The sequence below is a fragment of the Mauremys mutica genome, chromosome 3 (assembly GCF_020497125.1).
Source record: "Mauremys mutica isolate MM-2020 ecotype Southern chromosome 3, ASM2049712v1, whole genome shotgun sequence".
NCBI classification, from domain to species: domain Eukaryota; kingdom Metazoa; phylum Chordata; order Testudines; family Geoemydidae; genus Mauremys; species Mauremys mutica.
Genome location: NC_059074.1, coordinates 24447237 through 24473014, shown reverse-complemented (window position 1 = coordinate 24473014; position 25778 = coordinate 24447237). Strand labels below are relative to the sequence as shown.

General features: G+C 40.8%; 1 long non-coding RNA gene across 2 annotated transcripts in view; it reads left to right on the top strand.

The window, feature by feature from the left end:
* The window catches only part of LOC123367452, a 73288-nt gene that overhangs the window by 35290 nt on the left and 12220 nt on the right, over positions 1 to 25778 (top strand). The window contains exon 5 of one of the 2 annotated variants that reach the window (XR_006578473.1): positions 21341 to 21443. The exons of the other annotated variant lie outside the window; for it this stretch is intronic. This is a non-coding gene — a long non-coding RNA (uncharacterized LOC123367452). The remainder of the gene's footprint in view (positions 1 to 21340; positions 21444 to 25778) is intronic. 2 annotated transcript variants of the gene reach the window in all.

Sequence of the window (25778 nt, the reverse complement as noted above, 5' to 3'; positions counted from 1 at the left end):
GTTGCCAACATTGATCTGTCTTTGATTTCCTATTCCCATCAATGTGCCTGAATGTGTGAGCAATTCTTCAGAGTGACTAGATAGCAGGGTGTGGTGCATCTGTTCTGTTCCTTCTCCTTGCCTGTTAGAAGCAAAAGGGGTGAGGTAATATCTTTTATTGGACCAACCTCTGTTGGGGAGAAGTTGGTCCAATAAAAGATATTTTATTACCTCACCCACCTTGTCTCTCTAATATCCTGGGACCAACACAGCTACAACAACACTGCATAGAAGCAAAATGAGCAGTTTAATGCTTTTTAATTTAACTCCCCATTTTCTAAGTGTATACATCGGGGTGGCCAAACCGTGGCTCACGAGTCTCATGTAGTTCTTCTACAGTTAAAGTGCGGCTCACGGAGCCCCACACGTCCGTGCTCGTCACGTTCTCCATCTACCAGACTTGGGGCAGAGGAGACGGGAACGATTCCCCTGCAGCACAGTGCTGGGGCTAAGGGCTTTTGCCAGAGACAACTGGTGCCTGCTGGGGGGGGGGGCACAATTTAAAAGTTCATCTTCTCCCAACAGCTAGAATCACATGCCTAACAGGAACGCCCCCCACCCCCTTACCCTCAGCAGCCTCTGCCAGCAGCTCCCAGCTGTTTGCCTCTGCCTCTCCCTATGGCTGCAGCTCCCAGCTTGCTGGCTCCAGGAGCTGCCATGCAGGGAGGGAGCCTGGTGGCACCATGTGACCAAGCAGGACCAGCAAACCCTGGCAAAAATCGGGGTGAGGGGGGCACATGACCCCATTTGTCCCCCCCCACATGCATCACCTCCATCTTCTGCTCAACAGGAAGGGAGTACTCGGGGTTTTAGCCCCACAGAGCATGCTTGCAGGGCTCGGGGCCTCAGAAGGAGCAGGGTTGAAGCCTTGAGCTCAGACAGGCACCTCGGCACAGCTGAAGCCCCAAGCCCTGGCAGGTGTGCCCCAGCTTTTGAACTTCTGAAGATTGTCATATGCGGCTTGAAGGGTCAGTAAGTTTGGCCACCGGTGAGTTAGCATGGTCTCTTTTAAAAAAAAAGGGGTGAGGGGAGAGATTTTAAACCTAAATTCAATCCTTTTTAACACACCATGTGAAATAAAGCCAAGTGTCACCTATGTGTATAGTGTTCTGTATATACAGAACATGAATGAAGTCAGCAAAACTTATACAATTGCTGGTCTTCTACCGTTTACTCTGATCTTTTGACAGAGTAAACATTGCTTCTAGCCCAGATACATCAAACTGGCTTTATATTCCATCATGCATTTCACTTACTTTAAAAAAAAAATAAAACAAAACATTTGACATTCACTGTTTAATTTTTTCCTGATAATCTAAAACCCAAAGGAAAAATTCTAATAATAAAAGAACAACAACAATAACAACAACTCTTCCCCTGCAATCACTCTCCCCTTTTTTTAATGTGTTGGCAACACAGATCACTGTTGATTCATTGAATGGAATAGAATCTGCAAACTCTTCAGTAACACTATATAAGCTGCTACTACAAGCAGCTGCAGTTGCAGTTTGCATCTCACTAGGGGTTTCTTGAAAACCCACCCACAACACTCACGGGGAATTCTCCAGGACAAGCTGCAGGTGCTATGGATATTTTCATTTAATATTTATTCTTGCAATTCAGCACATTTGTAATCCATGTGGTAAGCTGTTACTTACATTTCCCCCAGTGGACCACAACCAGATGTTGAAAATAAGAAGTCCAGTGGTGATATCGCTTTTTCTCCTCTTCACAATTTTGTACATTAAGATGGTCTTAAAACAAATCTGCCTTCTCAGGCCAAAAAAATATGCTTTTTTATTTAAAGCTATTTTGTTGACATTAAATAATAATAAATATTTCCAGAAATTACAAGCCCCACATTATTATGAGATGCTGTAATTGGTTAAGTATCCTCTGTTATATAGAAAAAAAATACATTTTTCTTGGCATCATCGTCATCATTGTTAACTACAAGGCAAAAAAAACCTCACACTAGGACATTACATGTATTCATAGATGTGTAATTATTTGCTTTTTTTATTAATAGGCATTTCTATGGCATTCATCACCATAGTATCTGTGTCCAGTGCTTGCAATCCACTGCATTCTGTAAATATGTCAAAGTTGACTTTGAAAAGAACTGAATATAGAGTTATATGCAAAAAACTGCAGTTAAATATAAACTGGAGACCTTGTTCTTCTTCCAAAAAAGAGGAAGGGAAAAACAACTCTTGTCACTAATGCAGTTCTGTAGAGTTTCAGAAGAAAATCCCTAAACTATGAATCATTTAATATTTGTATAGAAATTTTAAGAATAAAAAACCTAATCCTACAAACACATATGCACAGGAGTAGCTTTACTCATGCGAGTATCCCCATTGAAGCCAGGAACTGGCCCAAATTCATAGTGATAGGAGTATATCAATAGGGCTGGAGAAGCACATCAGAACTAGGCTGTTCCTTGGGATCCACAAAACCAGGCTGGAAATCTCAAAAAACCAGCCTCCCTTTCCTTGATTTTAATATTCTTTAAATCATGATTCTTATGATTATTATCCTTATGATGCTTCAACTGAGACTGGCGCCCCATTGTGCGAGGTGCTGTACAAACATATATTAAGAGACTGTCCCTGCCCCCAAAGAGATTAGGGTCATTCTCCTTCCAGTCAGAATTAGACTGGAAAGTATTTTTACACGTTTTACAGTTGTGATGTGGTATCCACCCCACACAAGGCAGAGCAGGTTAAGTTAGGTCAATTAACCTCATATGCATCTGGCGGGGAGCCAGGGATCTATAAAGCCTAATGGAAGATGAAGTTCAGCTGGGAAGGAACAGGTTGGGCCTGTATAAAGAGATGAAGTTGAGAACAAAAAGGGGCTACAGAAGTAGTAGTCTGCAGTCACTCCCTGGGAGGAGGAAGTTTGGGCTGGAAAACCCAGAGTAGGGACCCAGAAGATAGAGAAGAGAGTAGGAAGGGAAATAGCAACAGGATCTGGGAAGCAAGCAGACCACAGTTGCTGGATATAGGGTCCCTGGGCTGGAACATGAAGTTGTGGGTGGGCCTGGGTTCTCCCACCAGCTGCTAGGAAAGTGGCACAGGACCTGGCCTTGGACTGGAAGACTGTCTGGAATGGCATGTGGATGGCTGACCCAGTGGTACTTTGATACCCCAGAAGGGGAGGACTATACAGCAGCCTGTCACGAATAGGGAGAACTGCTAGTCCTGGAGAGTGAGGAGAGACGTGTGAGCAACTCTCAGAAGCGGGATGACTGACCTGAAAGGAGCCAATCTGCCACAAGGAGATGCCCCAATGATGAATGAAACCCATTACAATAGTATAGTCGATTGTATCTTTACTAGATCAATATGGAGATGGAAATGAAGGTCTGAGGAAACCAGGAAGCTACCGTGACACATTGAATTCGTTCATTAGCCCCGGAAAGATGGGCTTAAGCATCTGTTACCTCTGAACACATGAATTCTCAAATAAACTCAGGTAACAATTAAAAGTAAACGTAGCTATCTCATCCCAGTCTCATATTGTTGCCTTTGGGCATGATTTTCAGTCACTGAACAATCCTGTCAATGCTGAAGTCAATGGGATTTTTTCTATGTCTGATTCTACCATACACAGCCCTGTCCTAGTGTAACCCACACACCTTCTGGGTGTGGTGTTCTGTTCCATCTAGTGGCACCGAGACCAATGAAAGAGTGAGATTAATGAGTCTGCTCTACAGCCTTAGCTAACAGCGAGTTGGCTTTTAGCTCATGCAGTAGAGGCTCATGCACTAAGCTCCAGAGATCCCAGGTTCAATCCTGCCTGTCGATGACCAGGGCTTGTCAGTGTTACACTAGCTACCATCCCCATATAGCACAGAATTCCCAGCTAGGAGTAGTAATGTGGCTGTGGAGTCAGGTATATATATTCTGGGCCCTATCTGACCGGATAGGTAGTATAGGCTTAAAATCATAACTGCCAGTACTATTGGTCCCTCAATTTCATGAGAATTAAATTTACTCACACACTGAAAAAAGCTTGAGGGCATTGACCATTGAATTTCTCAAGTATATCTCCATTACTGAAACACCTGAGCTAAATAACTTTGTGTTAAGCCCCTGTAAAAATTCAATAGTGTTCATTATCCCTCAAAATTTCTCATTTCCTATTTGTGGCGAAGTGCTGGTTGCACACTGGGTTGCAGTCTGGAACATGTAATGACAATTGTTCAAGGCCTGTTAAAGGATTTTTTTTTTTGGTGTTCTTTTTTACAATGCCAGCAAGGTAGTGGCAGTAAAAGAAAAAGCTGAATGCATAACAAGATTGTTGAATGAGAAGCATATGTGCTGACAGAGAAGTGAGTTCTATTAGAATCACTGAGACTTTAAATATGTTTACAGAAGGAGCAGGGAAATCAAGGCAGGAGAAGGGTGACAGGAAACAGCAGTAAGAATGAATGTTTTATGAGCAGAAGGGTATATTACTGTTTTTGGCTAATACAGCAAGGACTATTTTGGGTTCAAATTCAGGGTAAAAAGGGGGAGCAGGGGTGGGGAGAGGTGGTGCTTGTTGCTCTGGAGTTCTTGGACTCTACATAAACTAGACTAGGGGTAACATTTTCAAAAGAGTCTAAGTGATTTAGAAACCTACATCCTATTTTCAAAAGTGACAAGCAATGAAGAGCCTGATCCTACTGAGTTTCAATGAGACTTAGGCTTCTAAGTACTTTAGAAAATTTGACTATATCATTAAAAAAAATAAAAATTAAAGCAGGCCCGTGAACAGCCCAGTAGACTTGTTACCCAAATACCAGTTACAAAAGCTAAAGGGAAAGGGGTTTGTCTTCATGGACATAGTATGGGGTGGTTTACTTAGACCAGTGGTTCTCAACAAGTGGTGCAGGGCTCTCTGGGGGGCTGTGAACAAGTTTCAGGGGGTCCACCAAGCAGAGCTAACATTAGACTCGCTGGGGCCAGGGCAGAAAGCCAAAGCCCCACTGCATGGGGCTGAAGCCCAGGGCCCTGAGCCCAGCCACCCGGGACTGAAGCTGAAGCCAGAGCAATGTAGCTTTTTAGGGGCCCTTGTGTCATGCGGCCCGGGGCAATTTCCCAGCTTCCTACCCCCTAATGCCGCCCTGGCTTTTATATGCAGAAAACCAGTTATTGTGGCACAGGTGGGCCACGGAGTTTTTATAGCATTTTGGCGGGGGGGGGCAGTGTCTCAGAAAGAAAAAGGTTGAGAACCCCTGACTTAGACAACATTCTAAACAACCAAAGAATTATGTGATTGCTTGAAATAAGACAGGTCTGGTATATGGGGACCAAGTTAGAAATTATCAGGTCGACTATTGATTCCTCATGCCAAATTTTAGAAAACATCCTGGAGTAGCCATAATGAAAAATGTAAAAGTTTTGGAAATACTATAAACCACCAAAGTCAGAACTCACATAAGAACATAAGAATGGCCGTACCGGGTCAGACCAAAGGTCCATCTAGCCCAGTATCTGTCTACCGACAGTGGCCAATGCCAGGTGCCCCAGAGGGAGTGAACCTAACAGGCAATGATCAAGTGATCTCTCTCCTGCCATCCATCTCCATCCTCTGACGAACAGAGGCTAGGGACACCATTCTTACCCATCCTGGCTAATAGCCATTTATGGACTTAGCCACCATGAATTTATCCAGTTCCCTTTTAAACATTGTTATAGTCCTAGCCTTCACAACCTCCTCAGGTAAGGAGTTCCACAAGTTGACTGTGCGCTGCGTGAAGAAGAACTTCCTTTTATTTGTTTTAAACCTGCTGCCTATTAATTTCATTTGGTGACCCCTAGTTCTTGTATTATGGGAATAAGTAAATAACTTTTCCTTATCCACTTTCTCAACATCACTCATGATTTTATATACCTCTATCATATCCCCCCTTAGTCTTCTCTTTTCCAAGCTGAAGAGTCCTAGCCTCTTTAATCTTTCCTCATATGGGACCCTCTCCAAACCCCTAATCATTTTAGTTGCCCTTTTCTGAACCTTTTCTAGTGCTAGAATATCTTTTTTGAGGTGAGGAGATCACAGGTATTGTTTGTGTGTAACATAACCTTACATTTCCATCTTTGAGCACAGATACAAAAAATGATGAATGAGAACAGAGGAGAAAGATTTGAAAAAATATTTGATTAGATAGGAAAGATTAGATTAAATCATTTGAGATTAGATACAATAGATTAAGATAGATTACATTACATTTAATACATTAGGTTAGACTAAACCAGGTTAGGTAGGTTAGGTTAAATTGATTTTTATGGCAATCACATGAATAATCCGTACACCATCAAACATTCCCACCATTCTGGGCATGTTTCCCTCCTACACTGCTTGAACTTTTGCATTAGTCTCCAACCTTCACCTGAGTACAGTCCCCTTCCTTTCTGAACCCACCCAGTACTTAACTTTTGCTTATATTTCTCCCCTTGTTTCCTTTCTCCTCTTCCCTGTGCCATGCAAATTTCGTGCCTTCAGCTCAGTTCCCATTCTTTCTCACACTAAATGGTAATTTCAGAGCAACACCATGGGCAATTTATGCTAAATTTCCCCATTTCAGTTTCTCTTTTTCAAATGACTTCTAAAAATAAACCCGCTCCAAAAAAAAACCAGTCTCAGGCTAACATCCACATGTTGCTCTTTGTTTACTGTGCGGTACCATTCACACCTCTGGACTGTAAATTCTTCAGGCCATGCAGCTTTCTTTGAGATTTTGCTGGGCATATTCTACCTATTATAAAATCCATGTACAACTTTGAGCCTATTTGTCTGTCGAGCAATATAGATCACATTCATCCCCATGGTATCTGTTTTGCATCATTACACAAATCCAACAGGTAATCTAAACATAGTGTATCTTAGGCACTCACTTTGATTCTCTCCCCTACTTTCATTTCTTATTAGATATCTGCACAATGCAAACAACTATTCTAGTTTGAAAATAATTATTTCTCTGTTACTAGGACTACTAAAAGACTACTTATTTTTGCCTTTCTGAAACAGGACTTAAAACAAGATTTTCAAGATCTACTTTCAATCTAGAGCAGAGATTGGCAACCTTTGGCACCCAGCCCATCAGGGAAATCCGCTGGCGGGCCGGGACGATTTGTTTACCTGTGGCATTTGCAGGTTCGGCTGATCGCAGCTCCCACTGGCCATGGTTTGCCGTTCAAGGCCAATGGGGGCTGCAGGAAACTGCAGCCAGTGCATCCCTCGGCCCGCGCCGCTTCCCACAGCCCCGATTGGCCTGGAACAGCAAACCACGGCCAGTAGGAGATGTGATCAGCTGAACCTGCAGATGCTGCAGGTAAACAAACCGTCCTGGCCCATCAGCAGATTTCCCTGATGGGTCGCATACCAAATGTTGCCGATCCCTGATCTAGAACCTTTGGTTTTTGTGTGGGTTCCAAACTGACCAAACCCTTCAAACTCTTAAAGCAATATTTGTTTCTTAGATTATTCTTGCTTAAAAATGCTAGCATCTAAGTGGCTTGCAAGTGTTGCCTAGCTCTTTCCTTTCCCCAAAATGATTCTAAAATCATAGAACTTTAGCATCAGTAAAACTCCAGTCTGAGGTTGTTTTTAATTAAAAATCAAGAGTCAAATTCTATCCCAATTTAGAACCTGTGAACCCACCACTGAAGTCAATGTGTCTAACTTTAACTCATCTCCATATTCTCCTGAGCATGTCTTGGTCCCAGATATGCTGCTGACATATGTCACAGAAAAGATATTTTTTGAACTGGCATACTTAGAGCTTAAGTCTGAGGTGCTGAGCATCTACAAATCCAGCTGTAGTCAATAGGACCTACTTTTAATGGAAAATTGGGGTTTCTTCTATGGAAAATGGGGGGGTTGACTAAACAAATTTTCATAGAAAGTGTCTGCTTTCCTTGAAAACTCCCAGTTTTCGGCTGAAATTTTGGCTGCCAACAATGAAAAAAATGATTTTGATGAAAAGTCAAAATTCTGTTAAAAATTAAAACAAAACATTGTATTTGTTTTAACAAAATATTCTGTGGGGTGGGGAGGAAGAAACATTTTTCCAAACAGCTCTAAAGGATAGTCTTTACAATGAATTAGTGGCTAGAAGGAGCTAGAGAGATGGTGAAGTCAAAAAGGTATACCAACCACTGTGCTTTCAATCACCCTAAGAACATGGATCTCAACTGAGCAAGGCACTTAAGCATGTAAGACTACTCAGATGCTTACAGTTGAACACAGCTTAATGCTTAAGTGTTTTGCTGCAACAGGTCCCTGGGAAGCACCTGGTTCTGTCACTAAGGAGATCAAGGAGAAAGGGGAACTCAATAGTAGTTGTTCTAGCATCTCTGAACCTTTTTCTTCCTGTGCAACGCCCCTGTCCTTACCAGTTATGGTTAGCTCATAACTTTTATGTCAAACTCATGGTTTTTTGGTCTGTCTTCATATCTCTATGGCAATGCTGGGAATGCTTAGATCCCACAGAGAATAGCAAAGTGTATGAGAACTGCCTTTTTTTTTCAGCCACATTTTTCCAGTGTGCAAATGGAGCTTTTATCTGGAGCACCGGGGAATAAAAGCTGTTAAACAGTCATTTTCCCTTTGTCTTAGAGGAAGAAGGTGGGATGAAGCCCTGACTAAGCTATGGATCAATTTTCCAGAGACAAAGGGAAGCCAGATAGCGTATAGTTAAAACCAGAATTTATTTAAAATGTTTTCATGAGCTTTAAGAAAGGTCGTGAAATTAACATTACACTCTTAGAAAGGAGGGGGACATGCCTGATGATTAGAAAGTGGCAAGTAAAACTCCATTAGCCTAAAAAGGGTCAAGAGATTAAACACCAAGAAACTAGAGACCAGTGAGTTTAACATCTGTTGTAGGGGATGCCTTGGAAACTTTAAAGTATGTGGTGGGAAGAACACCTGGGAAAGCAGTTTGGTTAAGTGTCAGCAGCATGGAATCAGGCAGGTTATGTTTAACTATAAAGTCCTATATTAAATAAATGATAGACCTGATCTGCTGGAGTTCCTTGAAGGCATCACAAGCATGATAGGAAAAGGGAAACATAGTTAATGTTCACAGCAAAATGAATGAAACAGAAGGCAAAATAGGATGGTGTACAAAAATTGGCTTATGAATATGAAAAAGGGTTGTAGGCTGCAAACGGTCTACAAGTAGGGAAGCTCAGGGGTGTGTTTTAGGTGGTCTTCTATGTACAATATAGCTATGATATATTATTAGAATGAAGTTATTTAAAATGAAGGTCCCAATGTTAACTGAATCTAGAGTGGAGTATAAGCTGGTATTACTAGTATCTTCCCATCATAATGTGATGTACATGACACCAATCTAGCTCATTTCATTTATTTTTAAAATATAAGTTGACCTGGAACCATCAAGTTGAGCAAGAACAAACGTACGTGAGCAAATGTTCTTACTTCCACAACCACAGGCACCCTTCCCACTTCCCTCCTTCTGAGTTTTATCTCAGTATAGACTGTAAGCTTTTTGGACCAGGGAACATATCTAGCTATGTGTTTGTACAGAGCACATTGGGCCTATTCAGGAGTGAGGCCTCTATGAACTATTATAGTACAAATAATAAAACTCAGACACACTCTACAGTTCCTTGGACTTCCTCACTTAGACTCATTTTCAACATTTAACTCACACTCTCACACATACCCTTATACCTCACAACTGAATGCGGTCCATAGCTAACTGACCAAGAGAGTCTAAGATGGTGTAACTCACAACAGACTTCCATTGGTTTTAACAAGCTTTAGATGAGGCAGTAAGTGGTCAAATCTAAGGGAATGTATCTTGTGCCACATAACATATTGTGGTCCACCTTCTTAGCTCCATTGAAGTCAATGGAACTATGTTAATTGACACCAGCTGATGATCTGACCCCAGCTCTGAATTTTGCCTCCGATTTCTTTGGAAGATCTGATCCTGTAAGTGCTCCATGAACAGATCTCCAATGAATTAATGGGAATTCTTCATACAGAGCACTAACCAAATCAAGTTTGATTTCAGAAAATATTGGAAACAGAGGCAGAAAACACAATGAGGAGGGGGAAAAAATCAGCCATATTCAGAAGACTGTGAATTATTTAGGTAAGAAGCCAGTAGATGACAAACACAGTTCAGTGATGACAAATATAAATGTATTGGACTGGGAGTGAGTAACCAGTCAAGGGAGTTTGTGCTTACTGTAATAGTCCCTCAACACTGCTAATCAGAGGGAAAAAAATCAGGGGATTATGTGGAAAATGTACTGAAAAAAATCAACACAGTAAACAGCTGTGGATTTTTAACAAAGCTTGCAGTGCACAGATACAAAAAATACATAGGGGTTGAACTGAAATACTGAAAACTGAATAGGTCATACTGGAGGCATTTCACAATAACATAAAGATAATCTTCCTTCTTTGGCAGCCAAAATATGCTTCTCTGGGAATTCCATAACATTCCTTCTTTAGAACAGACTTGTTGAGCCCGATTCACCTTTCAAACTGGTGTAATGTCTGATTTAAATGTTGATCTAACTCTTATTGAAGTCTATGGAAAGACTTCCCTTTCACTGTTAGAAGGACTAGGGTTTTATACTAGTGAGACATTTGGGCCCTTGGACTGTCAGGTCCAATTTCCAGGTATGCCAGTTGCAGTGTTTGAGCATAATGGTGAGGGAACCTAATGGGCGGGCTGGGCTTTTCCTAACTGGCTTAACATTGAGGCCAATGGGACCTCAATATGCCAACTAGACCTGGTTGGGAAAAAAAGTGACAAACCCTTTTCTGTCTAAATGTATGAATGTTGACAACAATTTTGTTGAAGTTTTCTCAGGTGCCAGTGTAACCCACACACCTTCTGGGTGTGGTGTTGTGTCCTATCTAGTGGCACCAAGACCACTTAGAGAGAAATAAAAAGAGTCTGCTCTACATCCTTAGCTAACAGCCAGCTGGCTTTTAGTTCTTGCAATACAGCACGGATCGTCAACCTTTGGCACACCGCCCGACAGGGTAATACCCTGGCGGGCTGGGCAGGTTTGTTTACCTGCCACGTTCACAGGTTCGGCCACTGGCCATGGTTCGCCACTCCAGGCAAATGGGGGCTGCGGGAAGCAGCGTGGGTCAAGGGATGTGCTGGCCAGTGCTTCCCGCAGCCCCCATTGGCCTGGAGCGGCGAACCACAGCCAGTGGGAGTCGTGATCGGCCGAACCTGCAGATGCGGCAGGTAAAGAAACCGGCCCGGCCCGCCAGGATGCTTACCCTGGCGAGCCACCTGCCAAAGGTTGCCGATCCCTGCAGTAGAGGCTCATGCACTAAGCTCCAGAGGTCCCCAGTTTGATCCTGCCCAACAACAACCGGGGTCTGTCAGTGTTACACGAGCAAAAATAGTGTAGCTACAAGCTGCTGGTTAGGACTTTGCTCAAGTTGGTGTCAGACTCTGGTTCAAGCCACTACTCCAGATCAGGCAGAGCAGGGCGCGCAACCAGTGCTGGTTGGAAAAGTGTCTTTTCTTACAGAAAATGTTGATGAAAATGAAAAAAAAATCCCTTGTCTACATTTTCCATGGAAAAAAAATTGTTTCTTTTTCAACAAAAATTTGAAAATTCTACTATTCTGGCCCCAAAAGGACGGCTGCTCTGCCTGATTTGGAGCAGGCACTTAAACCTGGGTCTCTTAGATCCTCAGCCAGTGCCCTAACTGCCAGGCTATAGGGAGTCTCTTTTGCTTTGTGATCCCTTCTGGAAGATCCCTTTTTGTTCTGCAATAAAACAAAAACAAATTTCAAAACTTCAAAGTATTCCGTGAAACAGAATTGTTGTTTTCCAACCAGACCTAACACCAACCATTTTTTTCCCCTACTGTCAATAGAATAAGTGAAAAGTGTCAGTCTTAATTGGTACTCATTTGCTGATTTCAATAATGTTCCTATTAACAATGATAAAAACATTAAGGGTTCAAACATGATCCAAAAAAACAGATCCCTTCCTGACACTTGTTATAAATTGGCATATGCCCTGAAGCATGAGCAGCCTCATTACCTATGTAATATAGATGGACAGAAATTCTCAACAAAAGTGGACTTTTCCCATTAAAACCAGCTCTAAATATAACTATGAATGCACTGAGGGTCCACAGCTATTGAGATTTCCTTCTGTAGCCAGTAGGCTAGAAATATTTCCTGCTGGATAATACTTAACTCTTCTCTAGTTCCTTACAGCCCCAGCTTTCAAAGCACTTCAAAAATCTTAATTAGCCTCACAAAAAACCCACTGTTTAATTATACCCATGTTATAGAGCGAGGAATGGAAACAAAGAGATTAAGAAACTTGCCCATAGTCACACAGGGCTGGGAACAGAACCCACCTCCTTTGAGTCCCAAGTCATTCACAAGATAATCCTTCTCACTACATTTGCTAGGAGGAAATTTTAAGAGATTAGTCTCATTGCAGAAAAGGAGAATTACTCTGATAAACCAGTGATGGTTGGGAAATAAGGTGTATGTTTTGTTTTTTCCCCTAGAAACAAAAAAGTTTCCACAGAAAATTTTGATTTTTTTCAGAAAAAAATTGAGAACATTTGAGAATTTGACAAATTGAGAAATTGTCTGAAAACCAAAATATTTTGATTTAGAAATACTTCTGCAGTGCCTCATGGGAATTGTAGTTCTGATGCCTCATGCTCCCATTCTCTTATATAGACTGGGTTTTCTGGTTAGACTCCATAACTCACCATGGCCGTTGACACCCGTAATGTATGTGGGTCCCCCCATGTTGGGAAAAGGAAAGCGGTGCATTAAGGGAGATGTAGTCCAGCTGGGGAGATCAGCCCATAAAGGAAAATGGGGACATGAAACAATGGAATTACAACTCCCATGAGATGTTTCAGCAGCATAGCCAAATAAAGATATTATGTCTTTTTCACTTTCTTTAAATCAAAATTTTGATGCAAAATGGAAAAAATTATACAGGTGTAAACCCAATTTTTTACTGAAAAAACAGTTTAGACCGAAAAATTTTGACCAGCTCTAGGAGAAACCCAATAGAAAAGCTGATGGACAAAGGTTAAGTGCTCAGAAGGGGCTGAATTCTGCACTCACTCACTGTTATATATTGGTGTAAGTGAAATGTTTTCAATGGCATTACTCCTGATTTACAGCAGTGTAAGAAGAGAATCAGGCCCAAAGAGTGCAGACACTGTAGACTGGCTGTTGACCTTGTAGTTGCTACTCTGCACTACTGTAAAAGAGACCCACATTTTATTTCTGCATCTGATTATTTGATCTCTGGGTCTCTGGAGGAGGCAGCGGCAAAGGAGCAGGAGGAGTAAGTGGGTAACTGTGAGGTGACTCTCCTGCTTCAGCAGGATTTGCATGAGGACGGTGCTGTTTTTAAAACACCCTACATCTATTAACAAAAAGAAGACGTGGTAAAGTAAACTTCAGGGAGTTCTTAAATGTACTGGGCAAGATCCTCCCCTGTGATGAGGAGCCTTCAATGGAGCTATGCTGATTTACAGTAGCTAAGAATCTGGTCCATTATACAGAAAGTAAAACTTGTGACAGTCTGAGCACAAGATTAGAAGCCAGGAACTCCTGAGTTGGGCAAATCATGGACTCTTCATGCCTCAGTTTCCCAACCTGTGAAATATGGAGGATAACACCTATGAACCTCACAGTAGTGTTGTAAGGATTTTAAGTCAGTATCTACAGACAAACTAATCAGCATGTCTGCTGAGAAATTTTTTACATTTCATGTTAAAGAAAGCAATGAAATAACATGCAGAAGTTGTTCAGTTTCTAGTGGTTCAGTATTTCTTAGGAACGACCACAGGGGGAAAAAAATCAGAGGTTTGAAGGGCTAGACTACTAAATTTCCTGAAGACATTACGCCACTTACCCAGTGAAATAATCACCCAGAATAAGCATTACCTTACCAATCTGCATTTTGTTATATAGCCAAATAATGAAAATTTGATAAAACACAATTTAAAAAAAAATCTAATTTACATTCCAGATGTCAAAATCTGAGAAAATGGGCAATGAAATGGTAGAAGAGGGGTGAGACCAGCGAAAGCCTTACTTGTTCTTCCAAGACTGAGCTAGAGTGATTTTTAAAAAGTGTGGTTCAAACATTTGTAGACACAGAAATACTCAAACAGAATTAATGCTTCTCAAATTTGGCAAGCCAAAAAAGAAGAGGGTTAGTGTGTAAATAACAGCCAGACTTTTTATTAGTTGTCTCCAAATTTTCTAGTTTTCAAGAATTATAAATTGAGATTTGTTTTTTTTAGGTGTTAGAGAAAATAAGATCCTGCTCCTGATTATTTCTAAGGGGAAATTTAAAAGAACTCAAACCATAACTATATATTTTCAAAATATAATATATCCAAAGTTTGTCCTGATTTGTCCATTGAGGACAATGTAAATCAGGACAGAATTAGGTTCCCTTTATTCATAATGCTCAAGGAAAGACAGTGTGGGAAGGGGAGCTAGTTGACATTCTTAAAGTCTGAAGAATCATTAGCTGTCTTAGTGTCTGTTGTGAGCTGTTCCAGACAGTATTTATTGCATGGCATTTCCATATGCTTGTGGGAAAAACCAGAATTGCATTACAGTGACTGCAAGTAACCCAACACTTGACCTAACAGCACATGGCAAGTATAGTAGAGGACAAATACAGTTCAGTGTAGACAAATGTCACCTAGTTTGTATGGAAGTAAGGAGCCACAAGTACGCCTCGTTCTTTTTGAGAATTTGTGCTAACAGCCATCTGTGGGGAAATACATGGGGATTTGACCTGCATGCTGAAGATCATAAGGGAAATGAATATCACACTTCTGTTTACTGCATTCTGTGTACAGGGAGGTGAGATGGGACCTGCATGACCTGTGTGCAACCAATCAATATTAGACTTGTATGCAAGTCTCCAAAGAAGGATAGGGGAGCCACGCCAGAGGATTCAGAAGGGAAGCTTCTGTCTATGGACAAGCAACAATCAGATTGTTAGGATCTGCGTTTCCCTAAGTATGTAATGTTAGTTCATCTATGTGCACATTTCATTGCAAGACACTGGCACATATATTCATATAATCTGAACAGGACTCTTAACCTGCTAGACAAAAAACCTCAAGATGGTGAATATACTACAGCTCCATTCCTTTTTGACAGTTCTGCAAATCTAGCAGCAAATTTTAGATTGATTTTTATTTGATCTTCACATCCAATGATAAATTCATGCCAGCACAGACTCCAAAGTAAGGATTATTTGCTTCCTTTTCAGATCAAGAGACATTAAATTCCACATATATCACACATTTAGAGCAGATGTTCCTGAAGACAAACCAGGTGCTAAACATATTTTATTCTGATGGGCAATTTTTGAAATTATTGCAATCAATGAGCTAATAATAATGATGGTAATGATGAAGGCAAGTTATTATTACCTATTACATTTAATCATTGACAGCAAGTTAATTGGACCGAATTAGAGAAATCATCGTAAATAGCAGAGCAGATGGCAGACGTTTGTTTTTCCACTTCTAAATCTATGTAACAGAGTTATAGATAAAAATGAAGTGAACCAATGTTGAAATATGACTATCCAATACACTCATCCATATATAGCAGTTTAAGTTCACACTTGGAATTTTCTAAATATACTACCCACAGACAACAATGATATGGATGAAGTGAGTAAACTCATCTTGCTAACCTTTAAGCACGGGTCTCAGTCCTTTTATTCACTGTGCATTACCTTGAGTCACCTTGGTCACAGCAGTGCAGGTTCAGGCGTTATTGGTGTAAAACAGGTGTAAATGAAAGAAGGTTTGCTGAATACCAATGAATGCAAAGCCTTGTTTCTAGAGGAACAAATTGTACATCTCTTTTCTTGCGTTTCCTTCATAACATATCTTTTAATTCATGAAGGTCAATTCCATGTTTATCATGCCACTTCAGCTCCTCTTCCTTTCCATCAACTGTTCCCTGCTTGTGGTCTTTAAATGGGAACATTCTTTCCTACTTACGATTTCTAAAGTTACAAGTAAAACATAAATATAACACTGTGGGATGATTGCATTATGAACTAAGACCCATTATTGTACCTCTTACAACAGCAATATTATTTTTTCTACTTATTCTGGTGCTCTTGCCAATGCACATGGCTGTAGTGTAAGATACTTCCATGGAAAAGCTAACTTGTAGAGGGTCATGTGCTATCTTCAGTCCACGTTCAGAACTGCCATTAAAGTCAATAGTAAATTATGCCAAAGCTGCTGACAGGGTACGTGCTTCTGCTTCTATAATTTAATCAGATGCAACTTTAAAAAACTTATTTTCCACCTGTAAAATCTGCCAAATATAAATGCCATAAAACAAACATGGTGTCTTCTTAGACAATGCGTGGATTACTTACACTGATAAGAATACATACAGGCCAGTATCTTGCTTCAAGCGGTGGACAGTACCAATTGCTTCAGGAAAAAGGGTAAGAAACCCTGTAACAGTCACTTATAGGAAAACTTGACCTTTTACCCCCAATAGTTTAAAAGAGAACTGGATAAATTCATGGAGGTTAAGTCCATTAATGGCTATTAGCCAGGATGGGTAAGGAATGGTGTCTCTGGCCTCTGTTTGTCAGAGGGTGGTGATGGACGGCAGGAGAGAGATCACTTGATCATTACCTGTTAGGTTCACTACCAATGGGGCACCTGGCATTGGCCACTGTTGGTAAACAGGATACTGGGCTGGATGGACCTTTGGTCTGACCCAGTACGGCTGTTCTTATGTTCTAGTTGGAGGGTTATGCAACAGTTTAATGTCCAATCACTAGACCACACTTAGAAGGTTAGATATTTTGAAGACTATTGAACACTGAAGTTTTCTTAGTAACTCAGTCCAAGGCTATTTGGTACATCAAACTGCTAGTTTATTATTAAAAAAGGTATCCAAATAACTCATGAAACCATTTTAAAATTTAGAGTGGTTAATATAAAAAATAGGAACAAATACAATAAATTAAGGTTATTTTTTCCATTCCCCTACAAGCGTATGTCAAACTATATTCTCCTTTCCCCAGATAACTGCCTCCAGCTTGATTCTTCTCCAGTTCTCTAACCCAAATATCCTTTTGATCCAAACATAATATCTTATCTTTAATCTAGCTCTCTCAGTTCAATCTCCACTGTGTTCTGCTCTTTAGCCTGTTCTCAGGCATCCTCAACTCCTCCCCGCTGCAAAATACACTCCACTTTTTCATGATGGTCTCCTGTTCCTTATGATCAGTCTTAATCGGAATCCAAATGTATGCAGGTTTTTTTACACATTTACTTAGCTTCGAGTTCTACTGAGGGGTTATTAACCCATCATTATATTTAAAACAAGTACCATTGTAATGGTTTGGAAAAGCTTGAAGCTTAAGACATGCAATCTGCTTGTTTTTTCCAGTTTGAGTGGGTTTGGTATTTGCATTTACACATGGAATATTTTATAAAGAGAAAACTAGTTTTTACAAACTGAGTTTTGAACTTGAAAATATTGCACATCATAACAAAAAGGTTTGGAATCCCCACCCTTGGACATATTTCATCCTAGATGAAGTTCACCTATCAGGGAAGGTAGCATACTCAGAAGCATACTAGGGGACCCATTCATCCTAATGTACTCTGCGTCTATTTGGGTTGCTAACATGTCAGTCAAAGGTACGCTATAAAAGGCAGGAGTATTTGTGGCACCTTAGAGGCTAACAAATGTATTTGAGCATAAGCTTTTGTGGGCTACAGCCCACTTCATCGGATGCATAGAATGGAACATATAGTGAGGATATATATATATATACATACAGAGAACATGAAAAAGAGAGAGTTTCCCTACCAACTCTAAGAGGCTAATTAATTAAGATGAGCTATTGTCAGCAGGAGAAAAAAAAACTTTTGTAGTGATAATCAAGATAGCCCATTTCAGACAGTTTGACAAGAAGGTGTGAGGATACTTAACATGAGGAAATAGATTCAATGTGTGTAATGGCTCAGCCATTCTCAGTCTCTATTTAAGCCTAAATTGATAGTATCTAGTTTGCATATTAATTCAAGTTCAGCTAGGCACTAAAATGTGAATGCAAGACCTACAAAGACAGCTCAACATCCACAACGGAGTCATCCAACAGTGCACATAGCACCTGCTACATATTTAAGAATGTTTTGTTGTAGTGTCAACATGGGGGTATTTTATTTAATAAAATAAGAATCCACCCCAAGTCCCAATCTTCACCTGCTCTTACAGCCAAATGCAAATCAAAACCTTTTTTGAAAAATTTGGATACCTGTTTTTCCACTTCCAAGTTCCAGTCAGGAACAGAACTGAGGAACCTGAGTTCCCACAACAGCAGATGCTCTCATGGCATTTCCAGTTAGGACCAGAAGCAGAAGTGCTGGAAAATTCATTAGAAATATTGTTCTCACAAGATTGCTATCCAAAACTTGTAGACTCTAGAGGCTCAGATAGTTTGGATAGTTGCCCCATGGACCCCATGCTCTACCTTTTGAAGGTTCGACCATCCACACTTTAAGAATATGTTCAAAAAATGAGTATTTTTCTTTCTTGAAGGCAATAAAACAGGTGTGAATAAGACAGGTTTGAAATAGGCTTTAACCTACAGATGAAGTACACTCCAGAAGTACACATTATAGAAAGTATATAATTAGAACTGAAACCAGTTCATTTTACATAGAATATAGGCTAAACAACTACCATATGGTAGCAAACTTTGATCACAAAGACAGACCGATAGATGACCTAGAAGTGAGAGTTTATACCTAATTATAAATCCTCCAAGCCATCCAGAGACAACAATTTAATTTCTTTAAAAGGCGGGGGGGGGGGTTAAATTCAGTAGCATTTGCCTAGGTGGAGCTTTCACTAATGCTTCAGCTGCACTTTCAGACATTTTTACTTTCTCTTTTTTACAAGGAATGCTAAATGGAAAGCTTTAATCTGCTGCCAATTTATTTATTTAATTTTAATAAAAACTAAAGTGAAGTGTGAATAGGCCACTGGTAAAGCACTATTAGTCAATATTAAGGAAAGAAACCAGAGACTGGATGAGTTTTGGAAGCAAAAGACAGTTGGGAATCCTAGACTAATAGAAATCAGATATGGGAATGATCTATTAAGTCATCCAATCAATGCCCCAGCCAATAAAAAATTGTTCCCTGCAGTACATTTTGTAGTGCTCTGTCCAGTCTAGTTTTAAATGTCACAAGCAATGGGGCTCCTTTCACTTCCCCACAGTCCTGTATATCTCACTGCCAGGATATTTTTCCATGTTATTCAGCGTATGTTTGCCTTTTCTTGCTGTTTTGTGTACGTTAACATTTCCCAAGTATTCCCTTGCTTCCTTTTTATCGGTAGCTATTTTTACAAGCTTTTCATTAGTCTTAATTGTCCAAACTGCTTCTCTTTATTTTTCCTGTTAAAACAGATTTAATAGGAAAAATAGAGACGGGGCTACATACTCCTCAATTCAGGGCAGCTTGGAATCTAAATCCAACTCTGGATCTGCATTTCACAACTAGTCAGTAATGGGTTGAACTAACCCCCCTTGAGCCAAACCTTTGGGGTGTTTAATACTTTAGCTGGGCCTGAATTTTGCAGTGTTTGAACTTTTAGTGGACATTAATCACATCCCCCATTTTGTTTGCTTTCTTCATAGTTCCTGGTTTTCTCTGATAGTATTGGTGAAATATTCCTGGTGAACATTCCTGTTACATTTAACCCCTTTGGCTAGTGTTAACTTAGTATGCGTCTTTGCTGTTCTTTGTCCCTTTCCCATCAAGGCTTAGCCAAGTCTTAATATTCTTCTTTGGTTTCCTCCCTACTACTCTTTTCCAGAAAAATATATTTTGGGGGTCAAAGGGTGAGACCCCATCTTTTTTTGAATAGTCCCTTATTTGACCACTTTGGCAATATCTTGAGCCTTTGCTTTCTTCTTTTCCACAGGAACTGAGATCTGTTTCACCTTAATTTAAGATGTCCCTTAGATTCTTCCATGCCCATAGATCTACTTCCTCCCATTGGCTCAATACTGCAATCAGAGCTGTGCAGGTGGACACATGCACATGCATGAAGCCCATTGAAGTCAATGGGCCCAAGGGTATTGTTACACAGATACAGTTGCAGGATCAGGTCAAGATTTTTTAAAATGGGGGCCTAAAGTAAGGTTCCTATATCAAATTTACACACATATACAATAACCTGATTTTCAAAGGTGTTGGGCACTTGGCAACTCACATGGACTTCAACCCTGCAAGGTGCTGTCTCTTTGCAAGCAAAGAAGGCCCAATCATGCACTATTTTGTTTAATGCCCTTGAAATCTGGTCTGTGGGCTCGAGAGCCTTAGATTTTTAAAGTCTCCTATTATCCAGTACACCCATTCCTGACTGAGAGGGCATCCCAACTATATAGTCTGATAATAGATGTCTTGTTAATCCAACAGAATAAGGCATAATGAGAGCCAATAAGTGGAAGATGAAGCTAGACAAAATTCAAACTAGAAATAAAGTGTCAATTTTTAACAGTGAAGGTAATTAATTATTGGAACAACTTACCTTGGCATGTGGTGAGGTTTTTTATATCAAGACTGGATGTCTTTCAGGACGAGAAGATGTAACTCAGTCAGAAATCATAGGCTTGCTGCAGAGCATACTAGGTGACATTTTATGGTCTGTATTATGCATGTTTTGACATGGAATGTTGACAATTTGTATTTGAATGGTTACAAAGCTTTAACTGTTTGAATTTCAACATCTACTGTCATTAAAAAAGAATTATCTGACACGCCTATATTTTCCTTCAGCTGTGAAAATATAAACCTATGAAAATGAGAAAATGCTTAAAACCCATAATTTTGCATGACTGTGAACATTTAAATTGATGATTTAAAAAAACACTTAAAATAAACTATTATCTGTAAAAATTATATATAAAAAATTACATTCTGCCAAGTCGAATTGTGCAGGAGGTCTGCCTAGATGATCAGAATGGTCCCTTTTGGCCTTAAGATCTATGAAGCTATGAATAAATTATTGCTTGTATCAAAGCCTGGAGTAGCTAACAAAACAAACAAAATGCAGGAAGAATAAGTAGGCCTATCCAATCTCCATAATGTCTAACCAGATGGCAGCCTTCATGCTAAAGAAAGGTAAAAAAGTCTGGTTACTCTAACCATATACACTAAATTTTACCTTGACTTTACATCAGCAATGCATGATAAATCAATCTGTTTCCACTAGGTAAGCCTGAAGCAGTTGTACAGCTTGTTCCAATGAAAAGTCATCTTGGCCTGGTGGCAGATTACCATTGCAAATTACCTGCCAGGTGCAGGACACAGGAAAGGTGGGTTCAAAGTTCCATGAATCTCAGAATACAACAATATAACATTTCAGCAAAGATAAACACTGGCACTTTCCAGCAGCCTCAGAGTGGAAATATACTCTGATTTAATAACATTTTACCTTGAAATAAATGAATCATTTCTTTATATGTAAAGAGTAATAAAATTTACCTTGCACTTCTGAAAACGAATTTTTGATCACCTCATGCCAAATGAAAACAACAGTTAAGGGACTACCACAGCCTGTGGGGAGAATACACTTAAGACAATTTATTGACTTCTGACAGTCCCCTCTAGGGTTGGAACAATTGTGAGTATGGCTTAAACAGACAATGTCAGATTTTATCTCTATTGAAACAACACACACACACACACAGCATCCCCTAGACCCAGCGCTGAGTAGGGGAGATCCCTGCACACACCCTGCTAATCTGGGGGCACTGGGAGCCAGGTGGGTGCCTCCTTTCCCTCCCTCCCAAGTCCCCAGTGTGGCTTTGGGGGAGAACTGTAGAGAAGAGCCAGCCAGAGATGTTCAACGGATTCCAGATGTAGCAGAACAGGGACGGCTGGACATTTGGAGAACTATCTACAGCTTTTGAGTGGACTTTCTCTGCCCCTTGCTGATTGGCTGCTTGCTCCAAACCTCCCCCTCCCTCAGACTCTTCACCTCAGCTTCACTCCACACCTGCCCCTCTTCTCCTTTGCCCTATCCCCTCCCTTTGCTTTCCATTCAGCTTATCTCCTCCTAACAGCCCTGCCCCAACCAAAACAATAATTGTGGAAATAGCATAACAGTTGCTGTCTTCACATTGTTCATTCTGCTTTTGTGTTATACCCCTTTGCCCCCACCCAGTGCCTCTCTTCTCTACTTAGGCCTGGTCTACGCTGTGGGGGGGGGGGATCCATCTAAGTTATGCAACTTAAGCTATGTGAATAACGTAGCTGAAGTCGACGTATTTAGATTGACTTACTGTGGTGTCTTCACCGTGGTGAGTCGACTGCTGCCGCTCCCCCATCGAGTCCGCCTGTGCCTATCGCGGCAGTGGCATACGTGAGTCAACGGGAGAGTGCTTGGGGGTCAATTTATCATGTCTAGACTAGACGCAATAAATCGACCCCCGCTGGATTGATCACTGCCCACCGATCTGGTGGGTAGTGCAGACATACCCTGAGATTGTCAGTTCTTTGGGACGGGGTCATCTACTACTCTGTTTGTGCAGTGCCTAGCACAGTGGGGCCCTATTCTTGTTTGGCCTATAGGCACTACCATAATAAACATGATAACTATTATTACTAATCAACACGGATTGCCTCACTGGTGCTACTTTAGATTAATACTGAAATAACTTTAAAGTGTAGCTTGCTGTACCAGGGGAAAAAAGGCTTTTGGTAAAAGCACTAAACAGACTTGGGAAAGCCTGGCTCCAGTTCCTGGCTCTGGCACAGACTTCCTGGGTAACCTCATGCTAGTCACTTAAATTCCCAGTACCTCGGATCCCTATGATAGAAATGCTTCCTTTCTCCAAACCGCTGTCTGTTTAAATTGGAGGCTTGAAGTAGAGGCCATCTGCTGCCACATGGTCATATAGTACCTAGTGCAATGGGGCCTCTGTCTGGGGTGGGTATTGTAGGCACTACAGGAATATTAGTAACAATAAATATTTCACTAGACTTAGGGCTTGGCTACACTTGCAAGTTACAGTGTGATAAAGGAGCTCCAGCCTCCCTAGCTCACTCCCTGTCCACACTGGCAAGGCACACAGAGCGCTCTGACTCCGCAGCTACAGCGCTGCTGGTACTCCACCTCGGTGAGTGGAATAACATTTGCTGCACCCCCGCTGGAGCGCCGCGGCGCCAGTGTGGATGAGGTGTTGCATTACTGCGCTGTGATCGGCCTCCGGAAATGTCCCATAATCCCCTTAAGTCAAGTGGCCACTCTTGTCATTGTTTTGAATTACTGTAGGAATGCGGATATGCTGTTTGAAAGCTCTGTTTCTGAAAGCCGGGAATGCTGTGTGTGAGAGAGAGAGGCGGGGGGGAGGGGGAGGTCTGCTGCTGTCAGAACTTACAAGACAGCATGCTGACATGCTCTCAGCCCCCCAAAACCCACTCTCTCTCCCCCCACATACACACAACACACTCTCTGTCACACTCCACCCCACCCCACCCCCATTTGAAAAGCATGTTGCAGTCACTTGCATGCTGGGATATCACCCATAACGCATCACTCCCAATGCTGCTGCAAGTGCCGCAAATGTGGCCACGCCAGTGTGCAAGCAGCTGTCAGTGTGGACAGACTGCAGCGCTTTCCCTACTGCACTCTCCAAAGGCGGGTTTAACTCACAGCGCTCTACATCTGCAAGTGTAGCCATGCCCTTACTTTTTACACTTTACTCAGCTTGAACAATGAATACTTTACTCAGCTGCACATTTTGCAATTAGTTTCAGTTTCCTATTCTTATACACCAGCAAAATTCTGCAACGTTTTAGTTGCAAATCTAGCTGTGGCCATGGGACCACTTATATAAGCCTTTCTCTCTTTCTGCACTTCAATCTAACTCTTATCTAGAACTCCTATGGCAAAAGGCTATTGAATTTAATATAAAGTAAACAATTTCAACAGAAGTATTAAACCAACCTCCAGAATTCTATTAATTGCTTTAGGATAGAGTAAAATTCTATAGAAATCCAGTAACTGCTAACAAGGGAACACAAACTTTCAGTTCTTTCCAATGGGTCTTCAAGTACATACTGTAAACATTCCCCATTATGACTTTCATAAGTACTTCTCATTCTCTTTCCATTTTTCAAACATTTAACTGTCTCTAACTGGGATAATGTTAACAAATATTGACTTAATGCACTATTAAACAAAGTATCCAAAGCACTTTAAACAAAGAGAGAAAACATAATAACTTATCTCAGTGGCTTTCAACCTTTCCAGACTACTGCACCCCCTTTCAGGAGTCTGATTTGTCCTGCGTACCCCCAAGTTACTTAAAAACTATCCGCTTACAAAATCAGACATAAAAATACAAAAGTGTCATAGAACACTATTACTGAAGAATTGCTGACTTTCTCATTTTTACCATATAATTATGAAAATAAATCAATTGGAATATAAATATTGTACTTACATTTCAGTGTATAGTATATAGAGCAGTATAAACAAGTCATTGTCTGTATGAAATTTTAGTTTGTACTGACTTTGCTAATGCTTTTTATGTAGGCGGTTGTAAAACTAAGCAAATATCTAGATGGGTTGCTATATCCCCTGGAAGACCTCTGTGTACCCCCAGGGGTACGTGTACCCCATTGAGAACAACTGACCTATCTGACTTGAGGATTCAGGTAGACTGTCATTCTCTATGTTAAATGAGATTGGTCTCCCCCACTTGTAAGTCTCTATTGTGGTCTGGTTTTCCTGACCACTTTTCTGGTTTTGGTCACAGGACTTGAAGAATAATCAGTTACTGTCAATCCTCTGATGACCATGAGACATTCGCAAAACTGTCTGGATGGCTGATTCTGTCTTCTAGTTCTAGTGTAATAGGGGGCCAATTATCTCATTAGTTATAAGCATGGCACTCTGATTAAAGTCAATGGCAGTTGCACACACACATGTACCACAACAGAGGTAAGTGTCCACTAACTCATTTGGCTGCTCTCACACAGTTCCCTTGTCACATTCCTTTCATCAGAGTGAGATTCTTAATGCATCTTTGTCAGCCCATTTGATTTTTTTTTTAAGATCTGGCTATCTAGGAAATAATTTATGTTCCCAAGCAGCATTTGAGCACATCGCTAGTTGTTTCAACATCAACTGCAACTGATATGGGTTGCACGTTATAGTATATTTTTGGAGTGGTGCTATAAATAAGCAAAGTCAGCTTGTTTCAGGAAATTTTTCAGACTGTACATTCCTCTGAGCCTCCCCATTAGTCTGAGGACAGCAGAGCCCAATTGCAATGTGTCAAAAACTTATATTTGTCCATAAATTAAATGTATTCTTCCCTGTCAAATAGTGGGCCTCCAACTGTGATATTTTCATCTGGACTGATCCACTTGATCACCATATTCTTTGGCTGATTTATGACACTTGAGCTATAAGTGTGTAATCTCTAAATAGCTGGCCAAGTAGCCAACTGCAACCAAAGATCTTATTCCTTTATCTCACAGACAGCAGTCTCTACTTTCTTAAGGGTCTGAGTGGTTATTAATGGTCGCTTATGTTGGGTTGCTTGACAAAACTCACAACTGGCTATAATCATCTAATAAATGTTTTCCAGTCCCTGGCCACAAAATAGACACCTTTGCTTCATAACACCTAGTAGTAC